The 18,980-nt window shown below is 39.9% G+C and overlaps 1 pseudogene; it reads right to left on the bottom strand.

Annotated features, from left to right (window-relative positions):
• Positions 1–9,973: 9,973 nt before the first annotated feature.
• Positions 9,974–18,980, bottom strand: part of LOC117368956 — a 52,100-nt pseudogene continuing 43,093 nt past the window's right edge.

The following is an 18,980-nucleotide window of genomic DNA, read 5'->3' as shown; positions in this document are numbered from 1 at the left end:
CAGCCGGCCAATGTTAAAGTTAGTGGGGGGGGGGGGGATGGGGGGGGGGGGGGGGGTTGGGGTAGTAGGGGGGTTATTTGGGGGCGTTTGGGGTTTTTTGGAGGTTTGCAGGGGCTATCTTTGACAGGAGGGCCTGGGCTCCCTCCTGCTGGTATTGTCGAGAGGATGGAGAGTTCGGGGGCTGCGTCTTCGGCAGGAGGGCTTAGGCTCCCTCCTGTCGGTATTGTCGGGGGTTCGGGGGTGTCTGCAGGAGGGCTTGGGATCCCTCCTGCTGGTTCACGGCCATTCATGGGGAGATTGTGGCATGAGAGATTAGGCATCTCTTCTGCTGTGATCATTGCGGGGAGTGGGGGAATCTTTAACTAGTGTTGTTTTTGACAGCCTCCGGTTACAGAATCCAGCTTTTTGGTGAAGGACTGGCCCCTCCTTCACCTAAAAGGTCTTGCTTTGGGCATTTGGGACTTGGACAATTTTTGGGTTAGGAATGTGTTAAGGTTAGACATAGTGGTGGTCTTGGCAATAAAACTGCTTAACATAGAGGTACATCTTGCAGATTAACTTTAGAGAGGGGTGGATGCTAGCGGTTACGCATGGATCCCTGACGAAGCGGAAGCGAAACATGTCGGGTCCTACCGCTGTATTATTGAAAAGATAAGTACATACTTAAATATTTAAAAATTGAAAAGATTAACAAACTTTTACAACAAAAGATACTAAAATCTGAACCAGTGAGGAGATATACACTCAATAACTCCCCGTTTAGAATTTCACTAATAACGGATGGAGGTGGGTGGTTCTGAGGTCCATTAGTAATCATTAATTATATCTGAAATGAAAGATGAATAAATAGTACATATTGAGGAGGATTCTTGGGACGGAGGTTGAAGAGAGATAGAACATAGAGGTAGGCCATTCTCAAAAAACCCCTAATTTTGGACTTTTTTTTGAGAATGGACATTTCCCTGCTGCTACATTTCGCGTTTAGGGACTTAGGCCAAAAGGGAACTTAGACGTTTTTTAAAATTATGCCCTTCCATCTGTTTTGCTAGCCATCATTTTGGAGATAAAGATGTTTGCTCAGGGTAAAACTGCTCTTCTTTTGCAGCTGCATTTGATATGGAGAACCATGACATCTTATGATTTAAACAAGCTTTATGGGTATTACCGGTAGAGTGTTAATTACATTACATTAGGGACTTCTATTCCGCCTATACCTTGTAGTTCAAGGTGGATTACAAAAGAGCTAACTGGACATTTCCAGTGAAGTTACAACAGTTTTGAGTTGTTGTTTTTTTTTTTTTTTTTGGTTACAAGGGAGGAGAGGTACCTGGATTAATTCCGGAAGAACTTGCAAATTGGATATTAAATTGACTGTACGTTACTGTGTGATATAACAAATAGATTACAGTTAGAGTACAAATAAGATTATGTTATATTTCAGGGATCTGAATACTTGGTTGGTGTTTTGGGGAGGAAGAGATTATTTAAGTGGAGGTTTAGGGGGAGAATTTATCTAGGAGGAGGGGGAAGGGTTGGGTTAAGATATCTGGATAAATTTTTTGAAAAGTAAAGTAGGGTTTTAATCTGGATAAAGGAATTCTTAACCAATAGATTTTATTGAGTCAAAATGGCGAATAGCATCTCAGCAGATTGGAAATTATTCTGTCTTGATTTGTCCACTATGGAGGTAAAATTTTTTTTTTCTTATGTGGAATTGTGGATGAAATGTTTTTGCTGAGAACTATTCAGAATGACCTACTTTCCACCTATCAATGGAGGTTGTCTAATTCAAGTGCTCAAGCATTTTTCCCTATCTATCCCAGCGGATTATGCTGGGCTCAAACCTTCTGCCTCAAGTGTGGTAGTTTGCATGGGGTATGGGCCTGGGTCCCCTTCTCTGCAATCCACTGCATTGACCACCAGGATACTCCAGCGACCTGCTTGCTGCTCTACTAGGACTGGGTATAACATCTACAGCTGGCATTGAGGCAGGTATGTACTATTTCATTTCCATCTTTGTGGGGTGGGAAGGGGTCAGTGACCACTGAGGGAGTATGGAAGATTCATGCCTACATCCCCCCTCCAGTGATCATCTGGTCAGTTTGGGCACTTGTTCATTATTAAAACAGGTCTAGCCCCAAATGTCAAAGCTGTGCCCTGGACATTTTCTGAGATATTCAATTATGGCAGAAAAATGTGCATCATAAGCCTGCCCTAGTCCCGCCCACACCACGCCTCTAACGTGCACTCTTGAGATTTAGATGAACTGTGGATGAACTGCATGAAAATGCATCTAGAAAATAGGTTTCAACCTAGTGAATTGAAAGAGTTTGTCGAGAAAATCGTCCTTCTGCCCATTTATGCCACTTTTTGGACATTTTTCTTTTTTGAAAATGAGCTCCAATGTGTTCAGCGATGCGTAAATCTAGTAGTACTATAGAAACGAATAGCTTAATTCAGAAAAAACAAATTTTTTTTTTTTTTTTTGCATCGCCACACCCACTTGACACTAAAACATCACTTTGCATCAATATGAAGATATTGGGTGTAACATTGAACCAGAGTCTAACCATGAAAGACCAGGTGGACTCCTTAGTTAGGTGGACTCTTTAGTTAAAAAGGGTTTTTTTACTCTCTGGAAGCTTCGGTCCATTAAAGCTTATTTCAATGTCTCATCATTTTGAATCCTAGTACAATCCTTTATACTGAGTTAACTAGATTATTACAATATCGTCTACCTGGCAATTTCCCAGAAGAATTTGCGGCGATTACAATTAGTGCAAAAAGCTAATTTTGGGGTTGAAGAAGTTCGATCATATAACACCTTCCTACCAACTTCTATATTGGCTACCGATGGAGGCACGCGTGTAGTTTAAGTTTGGATGCTTTTGCTTTAAGGTACTATTCGGTTTAGCCCCTAAATATATAACTGACCTCTTCTCTTTCTCAAACAACAGACATAAGAGAAGCTCACACTCGAATTTTGTTTCCCCACCAGTTAAAGGATGTAAATTTAAAAATCACCATCAACATCTTCTCTCACATCAAGTGGCATTATGGGGCAAAGATCTGGAACAATTGCTCACGCATACTACTTATGAGGAATTTAGGAAACACTTAAAAACATACCTGTTCCTGAAGTATTTAAGCAAATAACCTGTACAATCCTACTCCACAATAACTGATCTCTAGCTTCTAACCTTGTTAATTCTAATTAATTTGTAACATCTTTTAACCATTGTAAACCGCATAGAACTTCAAGGTCCTGCGGTATATAAACTGTTATTATTATTATTAGGTAAACTCGGAAATGGCAACTTGAATCCTAATAATAGGACTAATACGAAACAGTTTTAGAAATATTGTATAAACATTTTTTTTTTCAGTTCAATATTTTTATTAGTTTTATGTTTCAAGTTTCAAGTTTATTATTACATTTGATTAATCGCTTAATCCGAATTCTAAGCGATTTACAGAGTAAAGGAAGACAGACTTAAAATGACAAGTAACACAACAACTAAAACATAAGAATAAATTAAATTACACATACAAGTAGAAACATTAGGAAACTTGGGAATGAATTACAATTTAATTATAAAGTAGTACAATTAGGGTTAAAAACAATAGGGAAGGGAATAACAAAAATCAAAATGGTCAAGGTTAAAATCAGAGCCGTAAGCAATTCAAAAAATCATACAAACAAATACAAACAGGAACAGATATGATGACATTGAATTATACAAGTTATGGCAATAGAATGTTACATAGATATTTGAACTCTCAACAGACCATCCTAGTTTACAATAAAGCTGGAGCCCAGACACACTTTCAATGTTTTTTTGTATTGACCTTCAGAACATAGTCGGGTACCATATACTACCAGTTGCTAACATCTTTGTCGTTCCAAATTTTATTATTTTTTATATATATATTTATAATTATATATTTATAATTATTCATTGAAACAAGTTCATAAAAATAAATATACCACTTAGCTTTATAGTGGATTATCTATCATCACTGAGGTCATTGAACAATTGAAAAAGTGAGGTTACAGGTAAGACCCGTGTGGGTGCTATCATCCTGTCATGAAACAATTCAATTACATGAAGAAACAGCCATTCATACACATTGTCAAATATCAGATTGCGTAATCAAGAACAAGTCACGCAACATACTTAAGATGCAACAAATTGTATATCAGGTGAGAGATGGCAGATAAAGAAGCTTAGGCAAAAGGAGTACCCAATTGCGCCTTACAATGATTGAATAATGGTTCCCAAATTTGTACAAATTTGTGATAATCGTGTAGTTGTTTTGGCGGTTAAACCTTCGTACTGCATAAGTGTACATACTAGATTCCACCAAGCTGAGAATGAGAGTTTAGTGAGGTGTTTCCAGTTTGTCAGTACAGATTTGATAGTAACCATGATCAATAATATCAGTAGGAAAGATTGAGCCTCCATGAGAAATGATTTCAGTGCCAGATCTTCGAAGAGGATTTTGGCTAATGAGATACAAACAAAAGGACAGTAAAACAATCATATAACAGAAATATGATAAATCTCATCAGAATGTGAATGAAATCGGAATAGGCAGCAAGGAAGAACATTCATAAACCATAGATTTATACTGCCATCATATTTCTATGGGTTTCAAATCGTGCTTCTCTCAGTGATGTTCCTTATGACATTATGATGTTCCTTAGGCCATTTTACCCTTCGTTGCCTCATGCCCAGCTGACTACTACTATTTATTATTTCTATAGGGCTACCAAACCCACGCAACGCTGTACATAAAACATGCATGAGATGGTCCCTGCTCGACAGAGCTTACAATCTAATTATGACAGACATACAGGACAAATGGTGAATCTATGTATGTTTAGGAATGGAATTGCAGAGGGAATGATGAGGTAGAGCAGGTAAGAGACTATAGAAGGAATGGCAAACAGATTTTTGTGTTTCCAAGAAGGAAAGGTTGGGACTTTGAAGAAGTGGGCTTTAAGCCTGGATTTGAATACTGCCAGAGACGGAGCCTGACATCCAGAGTCAGGCAGATTGTTGCAGGCATGTGGCGCAGCAAGGCAGAAGGGATGAATCAGGAATTGGCAATAGAGGAGAAGGGAACAGACAAGAGAGACTTACATAATTATCGGAGCTCCTAGGGTGAGGTATAGGGAGAGATCAGAAAGGAGAGATACTGAGGAGCACAGAGTGGATACACTTGTAGGTCAGTAAGAGGAATTTGAGCTGTATGCAGAAATGGACAGGGAGCCAGTGAAGCGACTTGAGAGGGATAATGTGAGCTTAATGACCCTGGTGGAATACCAGCCGTGCAGAAGAATTCTGAACTGATTGAAGGGGAGAGAGATGGCTTAGTGGAAGACCTGCAAGAAGCAAGTTGCAATAATCTATGCGAGAGGTGATGAGAGTATGGATGAGGGTTTTGGCTGCGTGTTCAGAGAGGAAAGTCTGGATTTTAATGACGGTGTTGAGAAAAAAAGCGACAGGGAATGACTGGTCACGGGGCATATTCAGTGGAACTAAGGGCTCCTTTTACGAAGGTGCGCTAGCGGTTTTAGCGCACGCACCAGATTACTCATTTGTCCCCCCAAATCTACCGCCAGCTCAAAAGGAGGCGGTAGTGGCTGACGCGCGCAGCAATTTAGCGCACGCTATTCCATGCGTTAAGGCCCTAGCGCACCTTCGAAAAAGGAGCCCTAAGTGGTTAAGTGCCTCTGAATATCTGGGCATGGTCAGGTCAGTAGAGTTTAACTAGTCAGGAGCCTCCGCTGCCCTTTTGAACATCTACCTCAGAGAAATCATTAAAGTTCCTGACAGGTCTGAGAGAGAAAAAAAAAGGCAACACTGTTCCTTTTTCAGTGGCAGAGAAAAGTGAGTTTACAAAACCTATCAATTTCCCTAGCTCCACAGTAAAAGAGATAAGAGATAAATCAGAGAGAAAAGGAATTCAAAAAGTACACAGACAAGATGCATAGGCCAGGGTAGGCAGGCACTCATCTGCTACTCGCAGAGGCTGAGAGCCAGGGAAGTGATCTTGGGTAAGGCACTTAACCCACCATAGCCTCAGGTACAAACGTCAATTATAATAAGTCCTTTAGAGACTAAAGCAATACCTACTGTACCTGAATGTAACTCACTTTGAACTGCAACCAAAATCTCTTCCCTAATACTGGTGCTATTACTATTTCTATTACTATTAAAATGTATTGGTTCCGGTTTTGTACAAATGATTCAAACCTTGTATAGTTTTCTTTCTGCCAGATTATATATTAATAATACTTTTTCTGAAAGTTTTCCTCTGGAGAGGGGAGTTAGGCAAGAATGTCCATTATCTCCTTTACTGTTTGATATTGTTCTGGAACCTTTGTTATTGGCTATTCAGCAGGCAAAGGAGATACAGGGTATTCCTTGTGCTGGTCGGGAATATAAAGTTTCTGCGTACGCAGATGACATTTTGCTTCATTTGAGGAACCCTGAATCTACCATTCCACATTTACTAGATCTGATGGGCAGATTTGGGAAATTTTCAGGGTACAAAATAAATTGGAGTAAATCAGAGGTTCTTCCACTGAATGTATATTGTCCAAAAGGATTATTTGATACGTTCCCTTTTCTTTGGAAGGAAGAGGGTATATTTAGGTATTTGGATAAAAAGTACATTAGAAGAAATGATAAAAGTAAATGAAAAATCCTTACTGCTGAAGGTCACAGAAATGTGTGAGCAATGGAACCCCTTACATCTGTCTTGGTGGAGGAAAGTTCAAATGGTTAAGATGATTTTGCTTGTGGTCTGTTACCAAATGGAGATGTTGCCAGTGTTTTTTCAGGGGTCTTTTTACAAAAAGTTAAATAGTATTCTTATCAAGTTTATTTGGCTGTGGAAAGCTGCGAGAATTGCTTTAGTATCTTTACATAAACCAATTGTGGAGGGAGGGGTAAATTTTCCAAACTTTTATAGATATCATCAAGCCTATATAATGCATCAAGATATGTACTAGATCCTCCCTGAGCTCATGGAAACTCTTCCTGATTGATTGTGGTTGGAATGGCAACTCCTGTCTCCACTTAGGTTATGTCACGTTTTGAGTATCAAGTTTCCAAGGTTATATAAGGACAATAGAATTTTGATGGACACATGGAAGACATTATAGTGTGTCAATAAATTAACGCCCATTCCGGTACATAAATCCACATGTCAGTCCCTTTGACTGAACTCCAAGATTCAAATTGGCGGGTTTAAGGTCATTTGGAAGCATTGGATGTAGGCAGGTATACGTACTTTGGATGATGTAATGTCAGATGGTGAACTGCTTGACTTTTCACGACTGCAGCATACATTTGATCTTGCTAAATTCCAAAATTATAGATAGCTGCAGTTGAAGCAGGCCATTCAGGAGTAGAAAAATCTTAAAAATCAATATAGCTTGCCAGTCTTATGTTTTCAGGTGGACTTCCTAGGACACCAGGCCATTCAGTGGTATAAATTAATATCTGGATTTTTGAATAAGAAACCAAAGACTGGTCTTCGTGACATTTGGAGCATTGAGATAAAGCATCAGATTACTGCATCTCAATGGCCATGAATTTGGACTTGGAGGATGAGATGTACGGCGTCTTCATCTTTGAGACAAACTTGGTTTTTCTTATTACATAGAGCATTTTGGACCCCAGTTCGTTTACAGAAATTAGATAGTTCAATTCTAATAGATGCTGGCATTGTCATCTTGAAGCTGGGACTTTGGATCATTTACCTTACTATTGTCCCTTGATACTTACATTTTGGAGATCTATTTGGGATCAAGTGAACATTATATTAGAAAATCCAGTGGCACTGACGTACAATACCATCCTATTTGGTAGGTTAATGAGGGCTAAAAGCTCGATATAACAAACTTCTCTTTATAATGACAGGAGTTGCCATACAACTTATCTTGAGGAATTGGAAGAACTGTGATAGATTAAATGACACTTTCTGGTGGGAATCTCTCTGTTATACTTTTAAAATGGAACGTTCAATGGCCGTACAACAGGGACGGTAAAAGAAATTTATGGATGCTTGGGAACCATTGACTAAGTTCTGTCAGGAGTGATAACTGATTTTATTTTATCGACCCTTAAGCATACACATCCAGGGTGGGTGGGAGGGGGGAGGGTTTTGCATTGGAATTTCATTCGGGGAATATATGGAGGGTTTCCTGTAGGTATGTACTTTTTCTAATTATTTGGTGGGGGGGAGGGGAAATAATTGTACATTAATGTCTATAAGTTTAATGTGCATTTCATGTAAACTTATGTATAATGAAATTGTTTGTTTGCACTATGATAGTTTGGAAATTTAATAAAGATTTACAAAAAAAAAATAAATGTATTTCAGCCAATAATTAGTTGGTGTCAGAGACTTTTTAAAGATGCTAACCTAGCTGGCTAAGGATGCCCTGGATATTCAGTGCCAGTCCATATTCAGGCACCAGAATTGAATATCTGGTGATAAGTAATAACGCAAAGACCACCAGAACTTATGCAGGTTCCGGCCTATATTCAGCTGGGACCCGTATAAAGTACATTGTTCCTGATCCTGATCTCATTCCCCTTTCCTCCCTCTCCCCTGCCCCAACCCCTGAAGTACATCATGAGTTCCCTCCCACTCCTTGAAGCTCATCACAACCCCTTCCCACATCTGTGAGCCCTCCTAGGTTAGAGGTCATGGCAGCCATTATCCGCAAGAAGGGCAGAAGAGAGTAGGAACTAGTGCTGCCCGATTCAGGAAAAAATTTTTGATTTGATTCGATTCAGCCTATTGAATCAATTTTTCGATTTAATTCGATTCAATTTTCCTGCCCAATTGGGTGTTTTTTTTTAAACATCCTGGTGGGTTTATTTTATAGCCTCTTCACCCCCTTTGCCTTCTCCTTCCCACACTGGCTCTGTGGTGTAAACAAAATAAACAAACTAAAAAGACTTTTCCTCTCTGTTAAATCTTAGCTCACGTTCGTGGTCTTACACCAGTTCTGGCAGGATACACATTTAAAATCTGACATTGGAACTGTGAACCAAGCACCAGCAACAGGAAGAGCAGGTTAGAGAAGCACTAGGCTCACTGTACTGCCAGCTGACTGTCTGCTATCAAACTGGGAGGCAGGCTAGGGGGGGAGGCAGAGTTGATACCTATGTGTGAATGTGTGTGTTGGGGGGGGGGGGGGTGGCAGCACAAATGTAAACTTTGCCCCTGTTCACTGAAGACCTTTGGTATAGCACTGATTTATCTTTTCTACACTTAACAACAGATTCAGGAGAACCTCACATCCGAACTTTGTTTCTCCACCGGTTAGAGGTTGTAAATTTAAAAGTCATCACCAACATCTTCTCTCACATCAAGCAGCATTATGGGGTAAAGACCTGGAACAACTGCACGTGCCTGCTACTTATAGGGAATTCAGGAAACACCTAAAAACACATCTGTTCCTGAAGTTCTTAGGTAACTGATCTATACAATCTTAGTTCTCAACAAATGATCTTTAGAACTGTTATTCACCAACTCTGAACTGTGTTTATTCCACTCAAACTGTAATACCTTATAATCATTGTAAACCGCTTAGAACTTCACGGTCCTGCAATATATAAACTGTTATTATTATTGTTATTATTATTAATAACACTTTATACACATGGGTCAGTACTGATTGCATACACACACACATGCATGTACCATACAGGAACACACAGATCTGTACATACCAGACAACAGTGCTGGCAATACAAACATGACAGCTGTGCACATAGCAGCATACCCCAAACTATATACTCATGAGAATGACTGTATGAGGTCTGTATGCATATATATTATACACAGACTGCACACACATACACACACGAGGGCAGTGCTGATTCTATACACATAGGACTGTACTGTGCACATAGGCACATTCTGGATATAACCCTCCACCCCCTTACCTGCTAGCCAAGTTCTGGCAGCAGTGCTGCCTGAAGAGCATGAGATGATAGTTCATGACGTCGAGCAGCAGCTTCTGACAGATGGAGTCGGAGCGCATGAAGTCGACTGACTGGACACTCAGGCACCGGCATGAGGGCAAAGCAGAGGTGCTTCATAAGGTCCAGCGCGTGCTGCATGTGCAACTCGCGCTCGTGCTCCAGCCAGAACACGGACATCTGGAAAAGCTAGCTCGGACTTGACGGGTGGCGGCAGCGAATCGAGTAGGGTGTGCAGCTCACCAAAGTTGAGCAGCAGCATGTCCTCCACCAGGTACTTGTTGGCCAGCTTCTTGGTCTCCTCCAGACCATGTGAGGCGGCGATCTTACACACCTGCTTGTGGTTCTGCACCGAGATCTGGTCTTTGAGGAACTGCACGCAGAGGCGGGTCACCTGCGGGATGTGCAGGAACTTGCTCACTGACAGGACCTCCTCCACAGTGTCCAGTGATAGGGTCACTTTGGCATTGTACAGGTACTGCAGCATCAGCCGCAGCCCAATGGAAGAACAGTCCTGTAGCACCAGGTTGTTGTTGGCTCACAGGCTGGCCAGCATCTTATCTTTGGGCGACCAGGAGGGCATGCTAGGCTCATCTTGTGGCCCCACCTCCCTCCTGGCTGCAGGCAGCACTTCCGAATCAGCCAGGCTGATTTAAAAAACAAAACAAAACAACAAATCGATTCGAATCGATTCACCCAAAGTGAATTGGTGAATCGATTTGAATCGGAAATCGAGCAGCACTAGTAGGAACCGCTCTTGCCCATAGGACTCTTCCCCCCCCCAATGATTTAAAAGGTAGACATGGGAGGAAGAGGGGGGGGTCATGTAACTTGCAGAGAAAGACTATGGATGCCTTTCCATGATTCCCTGGATCCTGCCAAGATTCTAACATCCTCGTTTACTTCAGGATACATGACTATTTTGAAAGCAGAGAGATCACAGGCAGATGGCTCATAGATATGAAGTGTACAGCTACATTATTTCCCATTTCCTTGTGGTATAGTGTACCACCCTTTGGGGCTGTGCAGCCAGCTGGTGCAGTATTCTACCACTCGGCTCAGCTCTCCAATTGAAGCAAGTTCTCTTCTTTCACCTTCCCTATCTCACCCAAATGATTAGAGCTACCCTCAAAGAAGGCCTTATGACACCCATTGTCAGACTAAGAAACAAGGTACAACAGGACATGTCGGGAACAAGGGCATTCATAAAAAGAACATTTGGTCTGCTTAAGACATGATTCAGGTGCCTCGGCAGATCTGGAGGGGTGCTCCTCTACAAACAGTGTTATCTTGCCTTAAAAATCTTTCTGTTTAAGGATGCATATAATCTATAATATCCAGCCTCTGAGCCCTTTAGAGGACAGTTCAGAGAATGCTGCTATACCTATATACTCTACCTATTGCCCAAATAGCAGCTGGAAGAATATTCCATAGGGCTGAGATAGTAAAGTAAAAATCAGAATGCCCTGTATATCCCAATTTTGCTATTGAAGGACTTGGAAGAACCAGGTAGTGATTATTTAGTGAGCAGAGAACTTGGGTTGGTGTATATGTTATAACTGGATTAATCGGATTAGATAAATAAAGTGGAAGATTATAATGAAAGAAAAGTCAAAATTAAAATCTTAAATGTTATTCTATATTCAGGCCGCCAAGTGGTATAAATTAATATCGGAATATTTGAATAAGAAACCAAAAATGAGCCTAAGAGATATTTGGAACATTGAGACAAAGCAAAAGATTTCTGCTACTCAATGGCCCTGGATTTGGTCTTGGAGGATGAGATGTACAGCGTCAGCATCTATGAGACAAACTTAGTTTTTCTATTATATAGGATTTTTTTGACCCCTGTTTGTTTACAAAAATTAGATAGTTCAAAGTCTAATAGATGCTGGCATTGTCATCTTGACATAGGGACACTGGCTCACCTGTTGTATTATTGCTCCTTAATACTCGGCTTCTGGAAGTCACAATTAATAGGATACTGGATACTTCCATTCCAATGTCATATGATATTGTTCTATTCGGAACTATATTACAACCCAAGTCTCCAATTTCTGCAGCTAAGAATAGATTATTTCTTGTAATGACTGGGATTGCTATACAGATGATCACAAAATTTGGAAGAATTGTGATAGACTGAATCATACCTTTTGGTGGGAATCCCTATGCTTATTCTATCGATATGAACGCATGAATTTGGAACTAACTGGTCATTGTAAAAACTTTAAGGCAGGGGTGTCTAATGTCGGTCCTCGAGGGCCGCAATCCAGTCGGGTTTTCAGGATTTCCCCAATGAATATGCATTGAAAGTAGTGCATGCAAATAGATCTCATGCATATTCATTGGGGAAATCCTGAAAACCCGACTGGATTGCGGCCCTCGAGGACCGACATTGGACACCCCTGCTTTAAGGAGATCTGGGGCCCATTAGCAAATTTTGTAATCACCAATTAATAGTATAAGCCTTCCTTTTTTAATAGAGTTTTATACACATCCAGGATGGGTGGGAGAGTGGGGGGGGAAGATATTTTTATTATTATTTGGTAATTATAAGTGCTGTTTTATTGTACCAATTGTTGTATTTTTATATGCACTTTGTGTATGTTTTAAAATGAATAAAGATTTATTTAAAAAAAAAAAAAAGTTATTCTATAGCTGACAGGAAGCCAATGATGTGACATCAAAGAGGAGAGGCCTGAACTATTCTACTTCAATATAATCTACGTTCTAACAGGGAAGGAGTAGCCTAGTGGTTAGAAATGCTGCCTCAGCACCCTGTTCCTTGTGACTCTGGGCATGTCACTTAATCCTTCCATTGATCCAGGTTCCACAGTTAGGAATAAGCACTGAATTTTCCCAAGTTCATTTTAATAAAGACTTATGGACTTTTTTCCTAGGTAATTTTCCAAACCTTTTTAAAACCCTGATAAGCTAACTGCTTTCACTGCATTCTCTGACAATGAATTCCAATTACAAGTTGAGTGAAGAAATATTTTATCTGGTTTGTTTTAAATCTACTACTTAGTTGCCTCATTGCATGCCCTGTAGACCTAGTATTTTTAGAAAGAGTAAACAAGTGATTCATATCTACCTGTTCCACTCCACTCAGTATTTTATAGACCTACTGCATATCATATCTCCCTTGATTCATCTCTTTTCCAAACTAAAGAGCCCTAGCTACTGTAGCCTTTCCTCATAAGGAATTCATTCTATCCACTGTATCATTTGAGACACCCTTCTCTGTACCTTTTCTAATTCTGCTATATATTTTTTGAAATGCAATTACCAAAATTGCACACAGAAAAAAGTAGGAGTCAATTTTTTAATTATGAGACTCAGGATTCAGCAAATTGGGGCATCATTTCTTTTGAAATTTTCTTCCAAATATGTTGTTAAGCATAAGGATATAAAATATACCCCTTCTTTTACAAAAGCTGGTAGTGTGGGTTGGTGTGATAAATGCTCCGATGCCCACAGAAACTAAGGCCTAGATTCACTAAACTTACCGATCCTGACATTTCCTGACCCCAATCCGATTCACTAAACAGCTTCCCGATCAATCTCTGATCCGATCCACCCATGCAAATGAGGGGAAATGGCTTGCAAAAGTAGGAAGCGATCGATTTACTAAGCAGAAGAAACACCGATTGGGTTTGCCAATTCGAAAAGAAGCGACTTGAGGACCAGTCGCTTAGTATCCTTGCTGACTCTCCTGCCCAGAAATATCAGTATCGAGGTTACAACGCCATATAAAACAACCATTAAAATTAAAAATAAAATTGTAAAATAACTTTACATATGCATAAGAATTAATTCCTGTTTTATATTCTGTAAAATGTGCCTGGCGAGTCTGTGGTTTTAACCCACGGGTTTAAAGATTGCTCTGTACGATAAATGTCCATAGTCTGGCTACACAAAAAAATAATTCACTGCATCTGTCACAAATCATTTCCTTTTAAAAATGTCCAAGTAGTGGGGCCAGCAAAATAAACTGCAGCCACCCCGTGGGATCGCTATAGGGCGTGCGTCCAATCAGATCATTTGCATGTAGAATTGGTTGTGAATCGGTCGCTCGGCAAAAGTCAGCCAAGAATCGCCCAACAATGATCCAGTCGGCAAATTTAGTGAATCGGGGCCTGAATGGGCATCAGAGCATTTGCTGTGTAGCACTCACCTGTGTGGCTTTGTAAAAGGGGAGGGGGGCATAATTTGTTTTACCATCACAGCTGTCATTTTTTTAAAGTGATAAATGCCCCTCTCCCCACCAGTATCACTCACTCTATAATGTCTTCTGTAGAATTTTAGGAGCTTTATTAAAAAAAAAAAAAAAAAAAAAAAAGACATCTAAAACATGGCATAAATCAGCAGGGAGAGTGTGGTGATCTGATATTTATGGGGACTATCCTTGAAACAGCTAATAGCGAAACATGAATTCACATCAGAGTCCCTCCCTGCTGCCTAAGATAAGTTTGCTAAAGGCATTAAAGAGTTTTTCATAGCAATGAAATAATGATGACCAATGAGGAAGCTTGCTACATTTACTCAAACTATACATGAAAAAGACAGTTTGAGTGTAGCCGCTGAGGTCATTATGTACTGAGCTATTGAAATGCTTTCTGACTATAAGTACGGTACATCTAAGACAAATGAAGTTGCACTGAAATGTTATTGAAAGATTAACTGCTTATTTATTCATTTTTTAAAAATTCTTTATTGGTTTTTAATCAAAAACAGTGTCATACAAATGAAAGAACAAAAGATATTCCACATATTCCACTATTATCTATACAGGTAACATAAATATCACTCAATAATTTCATTTTCCTGCATATAATAATTTCATAATATATCCTAATATACAATACAAATGAAGAATAAAGTTACCCAAATATCACCATCAATATTTATTCCCCTCCCTCCAACCCCCCACCCCCCTGGATGTATAATGATAAATAAACCAAAGAAAAGAAGAGATATGATAAAAATACATTATTATGTTTTTACAAATTTAGTCAATGGGCTCCAAATTTTATTAAATACCTCACTAAAACCCCTACATTCTGTGTTAATTCGTTCATATCTGTATGTAGTACACACAGTCACCCACCAAAATGTATAATTAATTCTATCATGTTTTTTCCAATTACTTGTAATCAATTGAATGGCGATACCTGTTAGGATCATAAATAGACGACTCTTATATTTATCTAGAGTGGGTTTCACATGTAAAATTGTTCCACAAATTATAGCCTCATGACATTGGAACATTTAAATCTAGTACTAAATTTATTTGTCCCCAAACTTACTTCCAATATATTAATATAAACGGACAAAAATACAACAGATGATCCAAAGTCCCTATACTAGTATGACAATGCCAGCATCTATTAGACTTAGAACTATCTATTTTATTATTCATATTTAATCAAAAGAAGTGACTTTATGAGCGTGGCTTAAGTTTTGGACTGATAAATCAGCACTTGGACATCTAACCGACATAACCAAGTGCCGATTTTCAAAGCCGACTTTCTGGCCGTCTTGTTAGGCTTCTTAGCCACTGTGCATCCAAAGTTTGAGGGGATGTGTTGGAGGCATGTTCTGTGCATGCTTTGTTTTAAAAGTGTCTAAGTGCCAAAAAGATATCCAAACTGGCCAGATGACTACTGGAGGGATTAAGTAATGACCACCACCCCATACTCTCCAGTGATCACTGACCCTCATCCAACCCCCAAAGATCTAAATAAAACAATACATATCTGTCTGTAGAGCAGCAGCACTTGGTATGGGAAAGCCTATTAAAGCAGCTCACAGGTGTCTTAAGTAGCCTGCTGGGTGGGCTAGTGAACCATAGATAGGAGGACCCAGGCCCATGACCCACTCTAGCCACTACATTTATGGTAGAAAGTGTTAAACTTCCAAAACCCTACATTACTGCCATATAGGTGCCACCTACAGCCATAAGGGCTATTGGGTGGTAGATGTGTTTATAGTAGGTTTGGGAGGAGTTTTTTGGAGGGCTCAACATAAATTATAAGGGGGTTTTGGTGAGATGTACATCTGGCACTCTTCATGTGAAGTTCACAGCAGTGCCCTCTAAGGTGCCCCTCTGCTCTGTTGGTATGTCTGTGTAGCCAGTGCATTACAATGCTGACCCCTCCCAAGTCCAAACGTTCTGGATTTGAATGTTTTTCAACTTGAACGTCTTGACTGAATCCTTGTAATGATTCTGGTTTGATAGTTTATTTTGTACTGTTGAATGGTCCCTTCTAGACCTTGTATTATTTGTTCATTGATTGCTTTTTCTTCTGTTGTTTTTTCTTTGATAAAACTTTAATAAACATATTTGAACTTGGAAAAATGACAAAAAAAAAAAGGTGTCCTGAAGGCCAAGACGTCCAAACTGATCATTTTCAAAAAAATAATTTGGATGCCTAGTGGTTTCAAAAATGGCCATTTCCCCACCCCTACATTTGGACATTGTGTGTGAAACGTTCAACATCGAATTTAGACGTCCTATCGAAAATGTCCCTCTAAGTATGTTTTGTACACAAAGAGGTCCTTTTTTACAAAGCCACAGTAGTGAGACCTGGTGTGGCAAATGTGACAGAGCCCATAGGAATTGAATGGGCTGTGTCACATTTGCTGTGTGGAAATTGCCACCATGGCTTTGTAACAGGGGCCCTAAGGGCATGCAAATGAATTAGTAATGTGTGTTAAGTGGCATGGAGACCATAGGTATACAATGGGCTGGCCTGCATTTAGCATGTGCTAATCATTAGTGTGCACTAAATATGTTAGAGCACCTTAGTAAAAGGACCCATAAATTTCCTTTTTCATATTAAACTTATTTCTAGTTATTCATTTTTTCTTTTGCTCTGCTCCCACAATTGTGCACTTATTTGCAATGAAGGTTTATATTTTTTGTCCAGTTTTATTTGCTTGTGTATTTAAATTATTTCTTTACAATCTCTATGGGTTCCTTTTACTAAGCTGCGCTAGGGCATTAACGCGCGGAATAGCGCGAGCTGAATTGCCCCGCGCGCTAGACCTTAACACCAGCATTGAGCTGCCATTAGTTCTAGCCACATAGCGTGCGCTAAAAACGCTAGCGCACCTTAGTAAAAGGAGCCCTATATTTCTTACAAAGCATTATACTTGATTATTTTTTTTGTTTCAATGCAATAAAGAAAAAATAAGACAGAAAGAAACTGAGCATAACCAGCTGCTGCATCTGTTCCTGGTGAAACCTGGCATGGAGACCACTCTCACTGTCCATTGGAAAGTTAAAAGATGCAGCCTGAAGGAACAGGAGGGGACAGAAGAGAACCGCTGAAGATCTACAAGGACAAAGAACCCCAGTAAATGAGTTTGCACTGGGGAAGGGACCACCTAAGAGGGAATTTGCACCAAATGGCTTAGAGAGCTCTGCTTAACCTGATCAGAGACTTAAAGAGCAGTTTACCTCTGGGGGAGGAGTGCAGAGTGAGTAAAATTTTAAAGAACTTTTTGCTAGGGACCTCTAATAAGAAATAGTGAGGGCTAGATTCTACAAATGGCGCCATTGTCAGCTGGCACCTCCCAAAACAGCGCTGGTCGTGTGTCAATCATGTAACAGCGCCTTATGTAGAATGTCGGCTACCATCAAACATAGATGCTAGAAATGTAGGCCAGGGTTATAGAAGAATAAAGTTATGTTATGTTATGTTACAATATCATTGGCATAGAAAAAATAGTCAACATGTTTTTTCTGGAGCAATAAACCTAAGGACTCCTTTTACAAAGCCGCATTAGCGGCTTTATCGCACACAAATATTTAGCGCGCTAATCCCCGCGCTAGCTGAAAAACTACTTGCTCAAGAGGAGGCGGTAGCGGCTAGCATGGCTGGCAAATTAGTGTGCGCTATTACATGCGTTAAACCGCTAACGCGGCTTTGTAAAAGGAGCCCTAAGTCTCTCATGTATAAGTTAAAAAGAATGAGGGTGAGGGGAGAACTCTGGGGAACTCCTTGGGTCATTTGCTATGTATATCTTTATCTTAATAAAGATATACATCCATCCATTTCCAAACACCCCATGTACCGATTCCAATCATTAAAGCCAAAAGCAAGTCATGATTGACTACATCAAATGCTGCAGATAAATCTAATTGCATCAGCAACACTCCCACATTTTTATCACAGTAATTTCTCACTTTAGACATAAGCGCCAGAAGAACTGTTTCAGTGCTATAAAGTGTACGGAATCCTGATTGAAAGGATCTAACAAATCAAAACAGTCTATATATTCCTGAACCTGTAATGTAACATTTGCTTCTATGGCTTTAGTAAACGTTGGTAGATTAGCTACGGTCAATAATTCCCACGATCTATAGGATACAGGTCTTTTCCTTTTAATAAGGAATTTAACAATTATTCACATGAGGTCAATTACCACGCTGGTTAAAAACAATCCAATTAAGTTAGGTGGTGGTAGGATGTCTACTGTTGCCTAACTTTCAGTGTAGTTTCGAAAATTAGGGTCTCAGTGTCCTTAGGAAACCTACTAGACACTGTGTTTGAATGTTTGGGTTGTTTTTTTTTTTTACTTCTGCCTCATAGTTGCCAACATAATTGACCCATATTACTGCCTGAAGAATCCAAATTAAGGCAACCCCTTTTGGTTCACATCTTAAAATCCAGCCTGGCCTGATTTATTGGCTGAAAGGAGAGTGTTGTGAGTAGATTCTTGTGCCATTGACCTAGGTTAGGGGTCTCAAAATCCCTCCTTGAAGGCCGCAATCCAGTCGGGTTTTCAGGATTTCCCCAATGAATATGCATGAGATCTATGTGCATGCACTGCTTTCAATGCATATTCATTGGGGAAATCCTGAAAACCCGACTGGATTGCGGCCCTCAAGGAGGGACTTTGAGATCCCTGACCAAGGTCCTAGTTTAAGTTGGTCCTGGTCAGGACTAACTATAAACC

The sequence above is a fragment of the Geotrypetes seraphini genome, chromosome 1, assembly GCF_902459505.1.
Source record: "Geotrypetes seraphini chromosome 1, aGeoSer1.1, whole genome shotgun sequence".
Lineage (NCBI taxonomy): Eukaryota > Metazoa > Chordata > Amphibia > Gymnophiona > Dermophiidae > Geotrypetes > Geotrypetes seraphini.
The sequence above is the reverse complement of the archived record's forward strand: the minus strand, read 5'-3'. Positions and strand labels throughout refer to the sequence as shown.